This window comes from Buteo buteo, chromosome 4 (assembly GCF_964188355.1).
Source record: "Buteo buteo chromosome 4, bButBut1.hap1.1, whole genome shotgun sequence".
Classification (NCBI taxonomy): Eukaryota; Metazoa; Chordata; class Aves; order Accipitriformes; family Accipitridae; genus Buteo; species Buteo buteo.
This window is the reverse complement of record NC_134174.1, coordinates 22,342,618-22,356,189: the sequence shown is the minus strand read 5'-3', so window position 1 is coordinate 22,356,189 and position 13,572 is coordinate 22,342,618. Positions and strand designations below refer to the sequence as shown.

At 44.2% G+C, this 13,572-nt stretch overlaps 1 long non-coding RNA gene across 1 annotated transcript; it reads right to left on the bottom strand.

Annotated features, from left to right (window-relative positions):
- Positions 1-7,466: 7,466 nt before the first annotated feature.
- Positions 7,467-11,261, bottom strand: LOC142030554 (uncharacterized). The gene is made up of 4 exons (XR_012650222.1): positions 11,130-11,261; positions 9,921-9,986; positions 9,587-9,791; positions 7,467-7,605 (listed from the first exon to the last, which is right to left on the bottom strand). It is a non-coding gene; the product is annotated as an uncharacterized LOC142030554 (long non-coding RNA).
- Between the last annotated feature and the right edge of the window lie 2,311 nt (positions 11,262-13,572).

Here is a 13,572-nt window from a genome sequence, read left to right as displayed (position 1 = left end):
TTGCCTTCTGCTGGCCACAAAACATCTATGTTTGACCAAATTGTACGCTTCTGAGAATCACCATTTGCATATCGTTAACATGGCAGACAGGAAAAGTAATTTCCAATAGAAAAGGCAAATTTAATCCTACTAATGATCCCTGTGTTTTCTTAGTTTCATCTCATGGACTGTTAAGCACAACCTCACCAGGCATGTTCAGAGCTTGGACAGCATGCTCCAGGCCAGGCTTATTCTGCCATTGCCCTTCCAGGACACTGTCTTGGGTGTCCATGGAAACATTTTGGCAGAGGGGGCAGGCTGCGGGGCGGGCGGCCTGTGTGAGGAGAGGCCGGGGCTGCCCCGTGCCGGACACAGCCGGTTCCAGCCGGCTCCAACCCGCCCACCCCGGGGCACTGCTGAGCTCCTCCACCAAGATGGCTGCGCCTCTGGGATCTCGTCTTTAGGAAAGGGGAGGAAATGCCAGACAGGCAGAGGAGGAGGAGGGAACAAAAAGTATAGCTGAGAAATAGCTGAGGGGACACCAAATGTCTTTATCTTGACCCATGAGTTTACTCGCTCCTGTTCTCCCTATTTTCCCCACGGCCTGTCCCGCTGGGGGGGGGGGGGGGCGAGCAGCTGGGTGGGAGCTTGGCTGCTAGCCAGGGCCAACGCACCACACACACTTTGACCATTGCGGTATCAAGTGTCAGAACGGAGCCTGAGGAGCAACTCTGCGTGTTTGGAGGGAACCAGGACAAGGTCAAGTCGCATCCTTTTCCTCCTTGCTCTCTCCCGAGAGGTGCAGCAGAATGTGCAGTGTATGGTCTCTTTCTTAGCATGCAGCTGAGGGGACACGGGCTAGGTCAACACTCACTCACAAAACTCTCAAACCAGCCCTGGCACGCTGCTGGCCGGGGCCAAGAAATACTCCTCCACATAACTCTTGGCCATAATTCAGGCATTAGCATACCACTCCCAAGAGGCAAACTGTGTGAGCTGACCCCGTTTTGGCAGATAAGAGAGTTTAATGGTATGGACATAGCCTGTTTCATACCAGTTGGTCTCAGTGTCGGAGACCAACCCTGGGCATGCTGAGTTTGCTATCAATGACACACCCATGTTGTCCTCAGGAATTAGTCCAGGTGAACAAACATGTATTTGCATTTATAGGGTTAATAAAGTTAGCTACACCCTCACCTGGCATTAAACAACATATTTAGCTGAAGGCAAGGGAGCAAAATTGATTTATACCAGTTTACTCTGGGCTCTTATGGAAATACTGTACCCCTTTCTAAGCTCCAGCTCCACAAACCAGTGCCAATGGTGAAGCACGAATTGTTAGGTTTAAAATTCAGAAATTTAATAAAAGGAAAACCCTCATGTTTTATTTTTGGATAAGTATCATAACTTCAGCCTGTTTCCTAATTATTTTTTTTTGTCTTGACCAAATTATTCAAGTGCCCACCTCAAAGGCTCTGGGAATCTGGCTTTCAGATTCCGGATTTCAGAAGTGCTGCACTTCAGAAGTTTCTGTCACTCTCTAAAAGCTCTTTCAGAAGGTTTTCACCCTGACATAAGGTAGCGTTGAAAGGACAATCATGAAACCCCAGTCAGATAAGGCATACATATTCCTTGGAACTAACCCTGCCTCTTTTGTTCTTGGGCAAAAAATATTTTCCATTTTACTAAGCACTGCATACTGTTCTTATCAATCTCAGCAAGTCATTTAATTATCAACTTAAAATCTGTTTCTTTATTTTCAGAGCAAAAATTTATTGTAATTATGCTAAGTGAGAATTAATGCATGTATTTGTGGTATATAATTTTAAATGTTGCAGTGCCTTGAGACCTTGAGAAAGACCACATGTGCTTGCTTAAAAAGGCACTTCTGGCATGGGTACAATTTAAACAAACAGTATATGCAAATAAGTAGTTGTAAGTAATCAAAAGAGAGTTCTCCACTAATAAGAGCTAATAATTATTATTGTTCCTATCACCATTCCTGGAGCCAGAAGTTGCAAAACTAGATTTCCTAATTTGACTTATTCATGAATAAATAAAAAGAACCCAAGCCTCTTTTTTATTTAATTTCCTTTTTTTTTTTTCCAGAATTAATAAAGTCAAGTTTGCTCCCATCCTCCATATTTCTTCTCCCAAGTGAGCAGCTTATTGTACTATCAATGGAATGCAACAGATTGTGAAGGAGTCAAGGAGACGTTTGAAATAGATTTGTTCAGCCATACACTGCAAACAGCACATCTGTTATTGACAGAGTGAAAATAGAGCCTGCAAGGACTTAGCGCTAAATATAATTCAGACTCAGGAAAAGCATTCTTGACTAGAATTTACTTTCTTATTTTACTTAGGTAAAATCATCTCCACTTCAATACAACTGCCATAAGCAGACACAGAGGGCCTGTTTTAAAGGTCCCTAGGCAATGAAAGACACCATTCAAAATCATATATTACAAGCTCATTCCACATCATGCTTGTGACACCTTCACAAATGTGAAAAATCTTTGTTAAAAAGAACAGAGAGATTGCAGTGAGAACAGCTCAAACTGTTGGGTCATTGAGGTTATCAAGTCTCGGTGGACATGCCTTATTTTTTCACCTGGAAATGTTACATTAGAAGAAATTGAGCATTTTAGCACTTCTCTGATATCTAGAGAGTTCAGCTTTCTGTGCAACCTGTGTGTAAATTATTTTTATGTAATCTGGGAATTGATGGACCCCTTCCATATGCATCTAAGAAATCTCTTGAAATAGCTACAGCAATCTTGGGAAATATCAGAATTCAAGCTATCCATAACAGCATTAATTTGACCCCTGGGATGTAGTCCTAACTCATATCACCTAACCTGAGCTATCCTATGGTCCCTCTACAACTGGGGTGGGGAGGATGGGCATGTCCAGATGGGGTGACAGAGATCCACAGTGGGATGATAAGGAAATAGATTAGATTAGACTAGATACCAGTTTCTGTACGGCTCAAGTTAGGCAAAAATATCTGCAGCTTTTGTATACAGCCATTTTATACTCTTGACATTCACATTCGACATATTTTACATTTGCATTTTTTCCACAGACCCTCCTGTTTCCAGAATGCACAGCCTTCGCTGAACACGCACCCGCTCAATATATTTCCCTAATCCATTTAGAAAACACATTTCTTGCCCAGGCCTTCTTGGCTGCACACCATCCAAACCCACACCGAGTTGGGTCATTCACGTTCTCATTACTGGGACTGTTGGCATTTTTGAGGGGAGAAGCCAATAACTCGCGTCAGGTGTTCAGCAACCTGCTAATGGAAGGCAGAGCTCTTGTCTCCAACCTACAGCAGCCGTCACAGTTTGTTACCAGCTGATGGCAGGATGCTGTTCCCCACCACCAGTTTCCAAGCATGCAGTCAAAAGCAGCACTACAACAAACACCCCTGAGAGAAGGCTGAATACAGGCTAGCAGTCCTCCCACAAAACCATGTCTGACTGGGTGGGTGTCTGCACAGCCACCTGGAACAGGCTGCTCTGATTCTGTGGATCAGGCGGAGGACTTAAATCACCTGTTTGGCTCTTTTTAGAAGCATCACATTTGTCACAATTCTCAGGCCAGCACTGGCCTAGCAGAGATCTCCAGACCTGCTAAGACCTGGAGAAGGCTTTTTTTATTATTAAAAAATTAGATTTCTTTAGAATGTAAATGAATTGAAACCACAGCCAGCCTTCAAAGAGAAAGCAGGGTAATTACATTGCTACAAGGCAGTAGTTGAATTACTGGTGTAAAGGAGTACTCATACATGTAACTATCCCAAAGGTAATGTTATTATCAGGCTATATGTGATACAGATGCTATTGCTTCCCAGGCTTACTGCATTCTCCTTTTATATAAATAGTCTTCTTGTGTTCCTGTTTTCACTGATTTACTTACATCAGGATTTTTAGTCACGTCAGAAATTAATCACCTGCAAGGCTAAATACAAGTCCCAGGGTGAAGGGATGGAGAACGAGGCTTTCCAGAGCACAGCTGCCCCTGATCTTGTGATCCACAATAGTTCTCCCCTCTCCCCACAGCTAAATTTTATTTAAAACTGTCAGTTATACTGATACTGTGAGGTCTTTCCCAAGCTAAGTATTATTTGCTTTAGAGCAGCAACTGAAAGTTTCACAGTAACAATGTTCTTGCCATCTCTCTTGTGTGGCATTTCCAGTCTTGGATGCACTACTGTCAGGTAAAGGAATATCACCTACTTTCTTCTGTAATGTGCTCACAGTAGCTGATAACTCTTTCTTCTACTACTTATCATATCTATATTTTTTTAGGATTATAGCTATGGGAAAATACCCTTGCTAAAAACAAAATAACATAGACAAGGAAACATTAGGGAAAAAAGGGATAGGATATCCAGTTTTCTCCATCTGGTAAGCTTTTGTCCATGCATTGCAATCTTCTGAGTTTCTCCAAACTGCTGTATTTTATTTTCTGAATGGCAAAATTCAGAAAAAATATCAGAAAATAGCTATCATATCTGTCCACATAAAACAAAATGCAGAGTAAGATACTCTCAATGGAGATTTTAAACTTTTTCTACTACACATTTTAATGTCCTCTGTAGTTTGACTTTCTGGATCGATAAAAATCGTTCTGCTCTCTATTCTGTTTCTCTAGGGAGGAAAAGAATCCCATGTAAGTGTTTATTATGAGCTCAAACAGACAAAAAGTAAAGACAGCTCAGGTAGGGTCCTCGTGGGGATGGTTTCATCACATGAACAATCTGAATCAAAGGCTCATCACTGTTGAAAGGTGGAAAGCTTCTTCTCCCCTCTGCTTGCCATGTTCTTTCCCTTCTGCTTTGTTCCTTCCCCCTCTTCTCTGCCTCCATCCCTTGCTCCAGCTCTGGGGTTCATGTGAGTGCCAGGTTTTCAAGGCTTGTTTCCATGTCACTGTATCAACTGGGAGATAAGCTATTATCACAAGAATAATTTTATTCCACATTGGGCAATACTGTATCGCTTACTTTATCTGTTACACAGTGCTTAATGCCAGCATGTTAGGTAGGCAAATCAATCTGTCATCTTAAAATGGTTACTGCTTTATTTCCTTTTCTTTCTGTTTAAATGTCACGTTGCTCTGGGTGCTTTCAGTGCATGTGTCAGTGCTTGCTTCAGTGCAGGGTTCACTGCAACAGCAGGACCATGACCACTTCACCAGGGCAACTAAATCAGGAACATTGCTTCCTTTGCTAAAAATATAATCAACAGGGGGAAACCCAGGCATATTCAAAGAGTGATTCAGCCCATATAGTATCTGACTTGTCCTGCAAATATGGCTCTTCCCCTTTTGTCACAGCAGGAACCCACACCAGGTGTACTCCTATAAGACATCTACATCAAGCTCCAAAGTTCACCAGGATGAATCTGAGCATGTACCTGCAATGAGAGGAAACACCTTTGGAGGCTGAAAAAACAGCACACAGTAGCTGGCAACCTGATTTTGCCACAGCTATGCCTGGGCTATCAATCTTACCCTCAAAGTGTCCTTGTTTCAGTTTCTCAGCAACTTTTTGAAACAGATGGGTTGGGAAGGAGTATATGTTTTAAATGTCCAGATCAGCAGAGCCTGGGATTTTATTAATAATGGAAGAGAACATAGGAAGCAATTGTCATAAGCTCAGCATACTGCCTTTCAGGTGTTTCTACAGAGCACTCATTTCAGACCAGCTCACACTGCTCACCTATACACCACATAGATCCTTCTATTTTTGGCAAGGAGGGTAACGTGCACCTTGCAACGTTGTTTAGATACAACTGCCAGTTAGGGATGATAGAGCAGATGCAGAGATATGAATCACTATGTCCAGAGGGTATGTGTCAGGGTGATGCGCAAACTTCAGCTAGCTCCTCTTGCACTGCAGGTGAACCCTGAGTCACGTACAGGTCAAATGTTGTGTCCCCAAACAACCCGTGACATTGTGTTGGTCATTGGGCTTGCAGACAAGATTGCGCTTTTAAATGCAAATGCAAACCTTTTCCTGAAGCAGAAAGGCAACTGCCAACAAGTTATTTTTGATCCCACTTTTCATATTGAAAACACTGGTTTGTGTTTGTTTTTAAAGACCATTGTGAGGACAAGTAGAAGTGGAACTGGAAGATCTAGCATCTCCCATGCTGGCTAGAATGACCAGAGATCATCCAGGCATGCTAGTACAGAAACAGCTTATTGTTAATGAGTTGAACTGGGATTAAGCATGTGCATTTTGTGAAAACCTCCAGGCCTAAGAGAGGCTGGAGAGCAGCACTGAGTGTTGCTGCTAAACACTTCCAGGGCAGGAAGAACCATGTGGAAGAGACACTGGCCAGAGTGAGAGCTGCCTACCAATCTGCATCTAATTAAGCCTAATGGAAGCCAACAATGCTGTCTCTAATTACACCTACCAGCTTGTACAATCAAAATAGGCCACATGCCCTTTTTTTGTCTTGGCAATAGGTTAAAAGGTGTTTTTTCTTCTTTGCTGTAAGGGGCCTCTGTGGCTGTGTTTCCAAAAGCCTGGAGGAAGAGGGCCAAGGGGAGAAGGATGGGGAGGGCTCGGCACTGAGGCCAGATATATCACAGAAACCACGTGTTGCTCGGACCAGAAGCTGCTGGACTCCACACCCAGCAGAAATTATATCTTTAGTTTTCAAGCTGAAGAGAAAGTTCCAAGCTCTCTGTTGCCTAAGTGTTGTCTAAGAAACATCTGTCCTTTTTTTGTCAATGAAAGCACCTTTGCTGGTAGGAGTGTATGGGCAGCTGGGCTGAGCTCCAGCAATGCCTCCTTCTCAATTTCGAAATAAATTTTTCTGAGTAGTCAAAGCAAGGCCGTGACTGTTTTATCACAAAGACATGCTGTTCTTGAACAGCTGCTTCTAGAACTGCTTTGGTGGGTGTAGTACCAGCTCAGTAATTAGCAACTATACCCTCAACAACTGCAGTTGTTTGATAAACAGCCCTGAGTCATTAGGATTCTGAACTCTTGTGTCCTGGAGGACATCAGCCCAAACGTATTCAAGGAAACAAACTGATAGCTGTTAAGGGTGTTTGATAGTTTGCTGTTCATAGCAAAGGCATGCATAGAAGAGCATGAGCAAGGAACTATTTCCCTAACTGAGTGCTAAACGCACACACCTGGGAAGTGAAATGGTTGGGGTTCGGTCCCTACTCCAGTGGCTTTCAAAGAGCTCTGAGCAAAACCAGAGCAGCTAAAACAAGAAAGACTTTGTCCAGATCAGCCTGCAGCTCAGGCACTAGTTCAGTTCTCTTCTCAAAGGTAGGCAGAAGGGTTCTGAACTCAGATTTCATTCCTTTCATGACTTATGCTGTCATGTCATACCGTCATGACAACTGAGATGTATATATAAGGGACACCACTACCTCTTCTCCCACTTCGTGACTGAAAGCCTTTGATTTTGTCAGACCTGTTCAGAAACAAATCAAAACAAGGTTATAATCTGTTCGCATGTTTTATTTTGACAAAGAGCTGTCCATGCTGGATAAGCCTTTGCATGCAGTCTGGTCCTTTCACCTCAGGGGGGTAGAAGTTGAAAAGCAGAGATAAAGGCAGTGAGGATGGTCTAAGGCAGCAAACAGTTTCTGTGTAAGAGAACACCAAACAGATGAGGAGTCTTCAGGATGGAAAAAGACAAATGAGGAAGGCTACAAACAATGAATGGTGCCGAAGAGGTGACGAGGTAATGATTATTCACTGCGTTGCACCACACAAAAACTACAGGGTACCCACTGAAATTATCAGATGTCAAATTAGGAGAGAGCAGGTATTTCATTGCATAGTGCATAATTATATTGTCACAGACTGCTGTGCAGGCCAAAAGTGTAGATAAAGTCAAAAAGTCATTAGAGAAATTCAGGGAGGGCTGATCCACTGGCAAAAATTAATTTAAAAAAAAAAAGTAGTCTTAATTCAACCTCAGGAAAGCAGGGGAGGATAGATCACTGTTCACGTACTCTCTCTTGTGCTTTCTCAGAGCATTACTGCTGAAGTGCCACAGTCACTGTGACAGACAGGCTACTGGGCTAGGCTCTCTGTACAGTGGCATGAAGGTTCTTAGTCTGACGTTAATTTTGTTTTATTTTTTGGCTGAGAAAATCAGTTATTCACACAACTCGCAGCACAGACGTAGGATAGACAGAGACACAGAGGACACAGGAACCATCCCAGCTCTCTGATGTCATTGCTGGGTAAACTCTCTAATTCTGTTTTGAATACACATGCCCTAAAACTATACCTACAGATGCAAAAGCATTACATGAAGAGCATTCATTAAATTCTATCTCTAAAGTTACCACGATACAAGTATTTATAGCTAAAAAATGAATACACCAAGACAATTACCATATCTCAAACAGAACAATAATACTCCACACTTTCTCCCGCTAGGCTATATTTAACTTTCTACCACTGCACTACTTTTTCTATGCCGCTTCCTATATTGTCCCCCATATGTCCTTATTTGAGAGTTCAGACTCACAGAAAGGTAAAACAGCTGTTTCTGACACATTAAGGAGCAAATTAAAAAGCTTGTTTATTCAAGGATAAACACTGCCATTCCTTTCCATAATATCCTTGTCTATCTTGGGATGAAATTTGGTCCATTGCCTAGCACTATACAATACCTTACAACCCAGCCTGAGCTTCCGCCAGAAAGCTAATGTTTAAAACCACCTAAGGGAACATCTCAAACTCGTTTGACATTTCTGCTAATGGAGAAATCATAAGCTGGAGTAGGTAACGTGGGGACCTGGACTAGTTCTTGTAGGAATTCTTTTTCCTCTTCATGAAGGACCATTCATCAGTTAGTGCTCAAAATGGTTTGTTTTACCCTCCTGGACATTATACCCTCTCAGGCTGTCTACTATTGAAGCTGTTGCTGAATGTCCATGCCTGAACGTAGCAACCCCTGCTCCTCTGAGCCCTCAGTGATGCTGAGGCAGCAGTGAAATGTTTACAGAAGGGAGACCCAGTACAGTGACCTATGCCAAAAGAAATCCTTCCTGTTACGAGAAAGTTTGACATCTGATAGCACAACTTAGGAGGAAATAAAGTACATTTCAGTTAACTTTGGAGTTTCTTGTGCAGTTCTCCCTAACCTAATGAACTGTGGGAAGTTTTGTGCTCTGTCTACATGAAGCCCAGTCTGCCTCCTATGGAAAATGCACTGAATTTTGCTTCCAAAACAAAGGCTTCCCAAAGGGGCCTGCCTTTTCTTCCTGAGGAATCAGACACTTGGGCCTCTAAAAATCTGGCATATTCAGCATATCTCAGTCAGACACCCAAAACAGACATAAAAAGATACTTCCAAAGAATTAAGCCAGCTGGAGTTTTAAAGAAAACCATTTCTGATAGGTAAAAAAATCATAGTCTGCTGGGGATGTACATCACATGCTTGCGATATTTCTGTCCAGCTATGCTGAGGGATGACTAACAAAGGAATGAAAAAAATTACACTTATAAGTTTAATTAGATTGACTAATCGTCTCCGTTTGAAATAAGCATTAAGCATGGGACAGCATATCCAATTTCCTTTAAAAATTACTGAGAAAAACAGATACTCACTTTTCATCACCGTCTGCTGGAAAAGAGGCTCCAAGCATCATGGGAAAGCTTGTTCGATGCTCTTGTGAGCATTAGGTCTCAGTAGGTGCCTGAGGAAAGTGGCAAAGCATAGCTTTTCTACAGGTTCTTTCGTTTTATCGGGTTTTGTTTTCACTAAGTTGTTCACATGATGTCTCTCAGTGGCCTAATATAAAAACGATCTGAACTATGGGAGAATAAAAAAAGAGGATGAGCAGGAAGCGCGCACTCTCTGCAGGGGAAGAGCAGCAGGAGGCAGCACACACCTGGCTGCTTTCCCCAGGAGCCTGGGGGGATTCCTGGCAGACTCCCTCACCTGAAGATCACAGCATGATCCACATGAGGAGTGAGGTGGTAACTTGTTGCTGCATCGAGCTTCAAACTGCAACACAAATTAAGATCTTGTAAGCATACATGCCCCAGGGGGTAGCAGTTTCCTACCTCCCAGACCCAACTGGATGACCTTTCTCAGGGTGAAGGTGCTTTCTTTCATGTGGCAGGAAGCTATTTTCCTGCCTGTCCCCAAAACACACCTGATTATTTGAGTAATATGACAGCACCTCTGCATTGGATTAATTCAGAGGAAGGTATGAATTTATTCACTTACAAGTCCTGACCAATTCTGGGTTTAAAATCAGAAAATAAGGTCGGCTGCAACACAGCGTTACATTTCACATCTGGAATGTGTGCTGCAGCTGCACACTTCAGTCTCAAGGCAATTATTTTGATCCCAAACCCGGTTGCTGTAAATAAATCTAATTAATTAGAATGTTTTTCCTTTGCCTTTACAGAAAAAACTCAGTATTTCAGCAGAACCGTAACCACTAGAAGTAGGTCCTTGCTGCTATTCTGCTCAGTTGTCCTAGTTTATAAGAAATGTTCTTCAGTTAAACCTCCATCTATTTCCCACCCACACAAACTCAGTTTTATCTCAGATGTCTGACACTAAATCACCTCTACCAGAAAGGCTGCATCAGTTCCCTGAAGCCTTAGCTTAATGCTAAGAAAATTAAAACTACTACATTCTGGAACATTCTACACTGTTATTTTCCTTCAATTTCTCCATTTTGACCTTGGTCACAAAAGCAAGCTGGTGCTGTTTTCTCTCCTATTGCATTCATTCCAACTGCTTTAGGGTTCATTTTGGGTTTGCTGTTTTCTTTAATGAGTAGCACACAGCTTGCAAAAATATTACAAACACTAAAATAAACTGAGCACCCTTCCCGAACTCCCTGGCTAGAATTCCCCTCTGGACGAGACAGCAAAAACGCTGCAAGTTGATAAATATTACCGGTGGACAACCTCATAAACCAGTAGATGGAATAGCTTCTCGCATTCCTAGGAAATTATTCTCTCTCTCCTGGCAAACTGAAAAATAGACACTGCTAAGACTCTACTGCTTAAGTGGGGAAAAAAAATCCCAAATTATTTTAAAATTTCTGTAGTGTTAAAATGCCAGGCTTACACAACCAGTACTTGTTTAAAGTAGGTTAAAAAATGCTTTTATACGACTGTGATTTACCACCTTTTGTACTGTAATCGTCTTTAAAACCACAACTTGGTGGTCGAGAGAGACTTCCAGTCAGTCGCACGGTGTGTTTTTCTTTCAGCTGCGAGATCACTTAAAGCAGATCTTGTCAGCAAATACCGGTGCCGGTAATCCACTCGGTGCAATGGGCAGCAGAGGCAGAGCGGGCGTGATCGCAGGCGGAGGTGGGTTCGCTCCGAAGGGGGCCGGGGGCTGCAGAAGGCCCGTCCCGCCGCTCGGGGCAGCGGGGCCCTCCCGGGGGCTGAGGGAGGAGGCGGGAACACGGGCCCGCGGGCGCCGACGCCTCGCGGCTCTCCCCGCCGGAGAGTCCCCGGGCGCTCGCCCGCCGTTGTCAAAACCCCAAACACGGGTTTAAAAAACAACCCAACGAACACAGACCCCCTGGGCAGGTTTAAAGTGGCGGCCACGGGGGAGGCCCGGCCCCGCTCTCCCGCCCGGCAGCCGGGCGCCCTCAGGGCGGCGGCGGCGGCTCCGGCTGGCGGCGGGCGCCATCTAGCGGCGGGCGGGCGCCGCCGGCAGCCGTCGGGAAACCGCCTCGGTCCGGCTGCCCGTGCGCCGCCGCCGTGCCCGCGGGGAGGCCCTGCCGCCGGCTGCGGGGCCGCGCACGGCCCGGCACGGTACGGCCCGGCACGGTACGGCCCGGCCCGGCCCGGCCCGGTACGGCACGGCGGCTGTAACTCCCGCTCCCTGCCCGAGGGCTCGGGAAGAGAACGGAAAAGATTTCCCCATGCTCGCCCTGGGGCAGAGCCGCCTGACTGGCACTGTCTGACCCCAAATCGGACGACTGGGTAGCAGCAATAAAACGTCTGTTTTTAATGCACTTTAAAGGCCAGGGTTTCCAATTCCCACGACACCTCCAATTAGCTGGAGCCTCCCGGAGAAGGCTGCTTTGACCTTTTGCATCCCCCGTTTCTCCAGCGCTTCCGGAGGAAGCGCCCGAAGTACCTCTACACCTCTGTCAGGCAGCGTGCCGGGGCTGCGGGCCCCTGAACCCGTCCGGAGAGGCCATTGGGGAACACTCGGTCGCCATTTAACGAGGCCTTGGCATTAGCAACGTTTCCCTGGTGACACTTTCCACGGGCCCTCCCTTTAGAAATGGTCGGCCGGCCTACCCACTCGGCTCTGCAGTCTTCGGGGCCCCAAGGCCGCTCAGGGAGTAGTGCCAGGCCTGGGGTTATAAAAAAGATCTTAGAGACATTAATTCATGTGGGTTTGCACTGTATGGAGAAAAAAAAGAAAAGGAACCGGGAGATTTCTGCTGCAATTATTTCATGAAATTGCATATACCTCAGCATCATCCGTGCTGCCAGTAACCTCCAGTTCCGACCATGGCCATTGAGCTGAGACCGCGAGGCCGCGTTATCTGTTTCTCTGTGTGACAGGTTAATTCTACAATCCATTATTTTCATGGGTAATAAATTTCACAAGGTAGCTCGTTTCTTGGTAACACGATGAAATATTTCTACTCGCTTTTGCCTTCACCTAAATGATATGGCTGTTGTGTGTCAAGTGCTGATAAAACCCCTGTCCTCACCTGGGGCTGTACCAGGGCTTATAAACATTTCTGGCAAAATTTTTCAAATACAATTGCAACCTCATTGTCGTGGCCTATTTTCAGAAGGCAAGGCTTCCCTAGAAGCTATTTTACAACTCTGTTAAGAGCTGTACTCTGAATAACAGACCTGAGTAGTGGTGAACATTTTACTGAAATGGCGTATTTAGCACTGTAGGGCTGGGGAGCAATTCAGATGTATAAACCCAGCGTGGCAAAGGAGTGATAAAATGAAGATGGTGTTAATGTCTTGGCAATCCCACCTTATACAGCAACCGGAGTGTTAAGAGTATTATTTTGTCCATATGATTTTTAAGGTGAGAACATGTGTCTGGCAAAACTATTTTTTCTTCAACTTATTCAGGTAGAACATATGTCATCTAGAGGTTGATTATGATCTTAAAGTTACTCTGTGTAGAGGCATTTAATTGACAGTTTAAATTTCAATAAACTTACAAGACATTTATTTAAATATTACGAGAGAAAGAATTTTCCTAGGTTAAAATTCAGCTTGATGTGTTGAAGACTTGAGCTGTCAAGACCTTACTTTTGAAGTCCTGTATCTTTGCGTTATTTATTAACCCATTGCTTCCCAAGTCATTCATTAAAACAGTCTGGCTTGGACACTTTGTTGCTGGGCAACTGTGAGAAAGGTTAGCAAACTTTGTATGAATGATGAGGTACTAAAGATCTCCAGCCACGTCTCCTTCATGTTCTTGAATGCAATCTAATGTGGCCAAGTGCAGCCTGATATCCTTTCTTGTGCATTTTTCAAGTGAAGCAAATGCCTACGATAATCAGCTAAACCATTTGCCCAAACTAAGAAAAAAAAAAAATAGCAAGGTTCACATTGGGTGATTCAAAGTG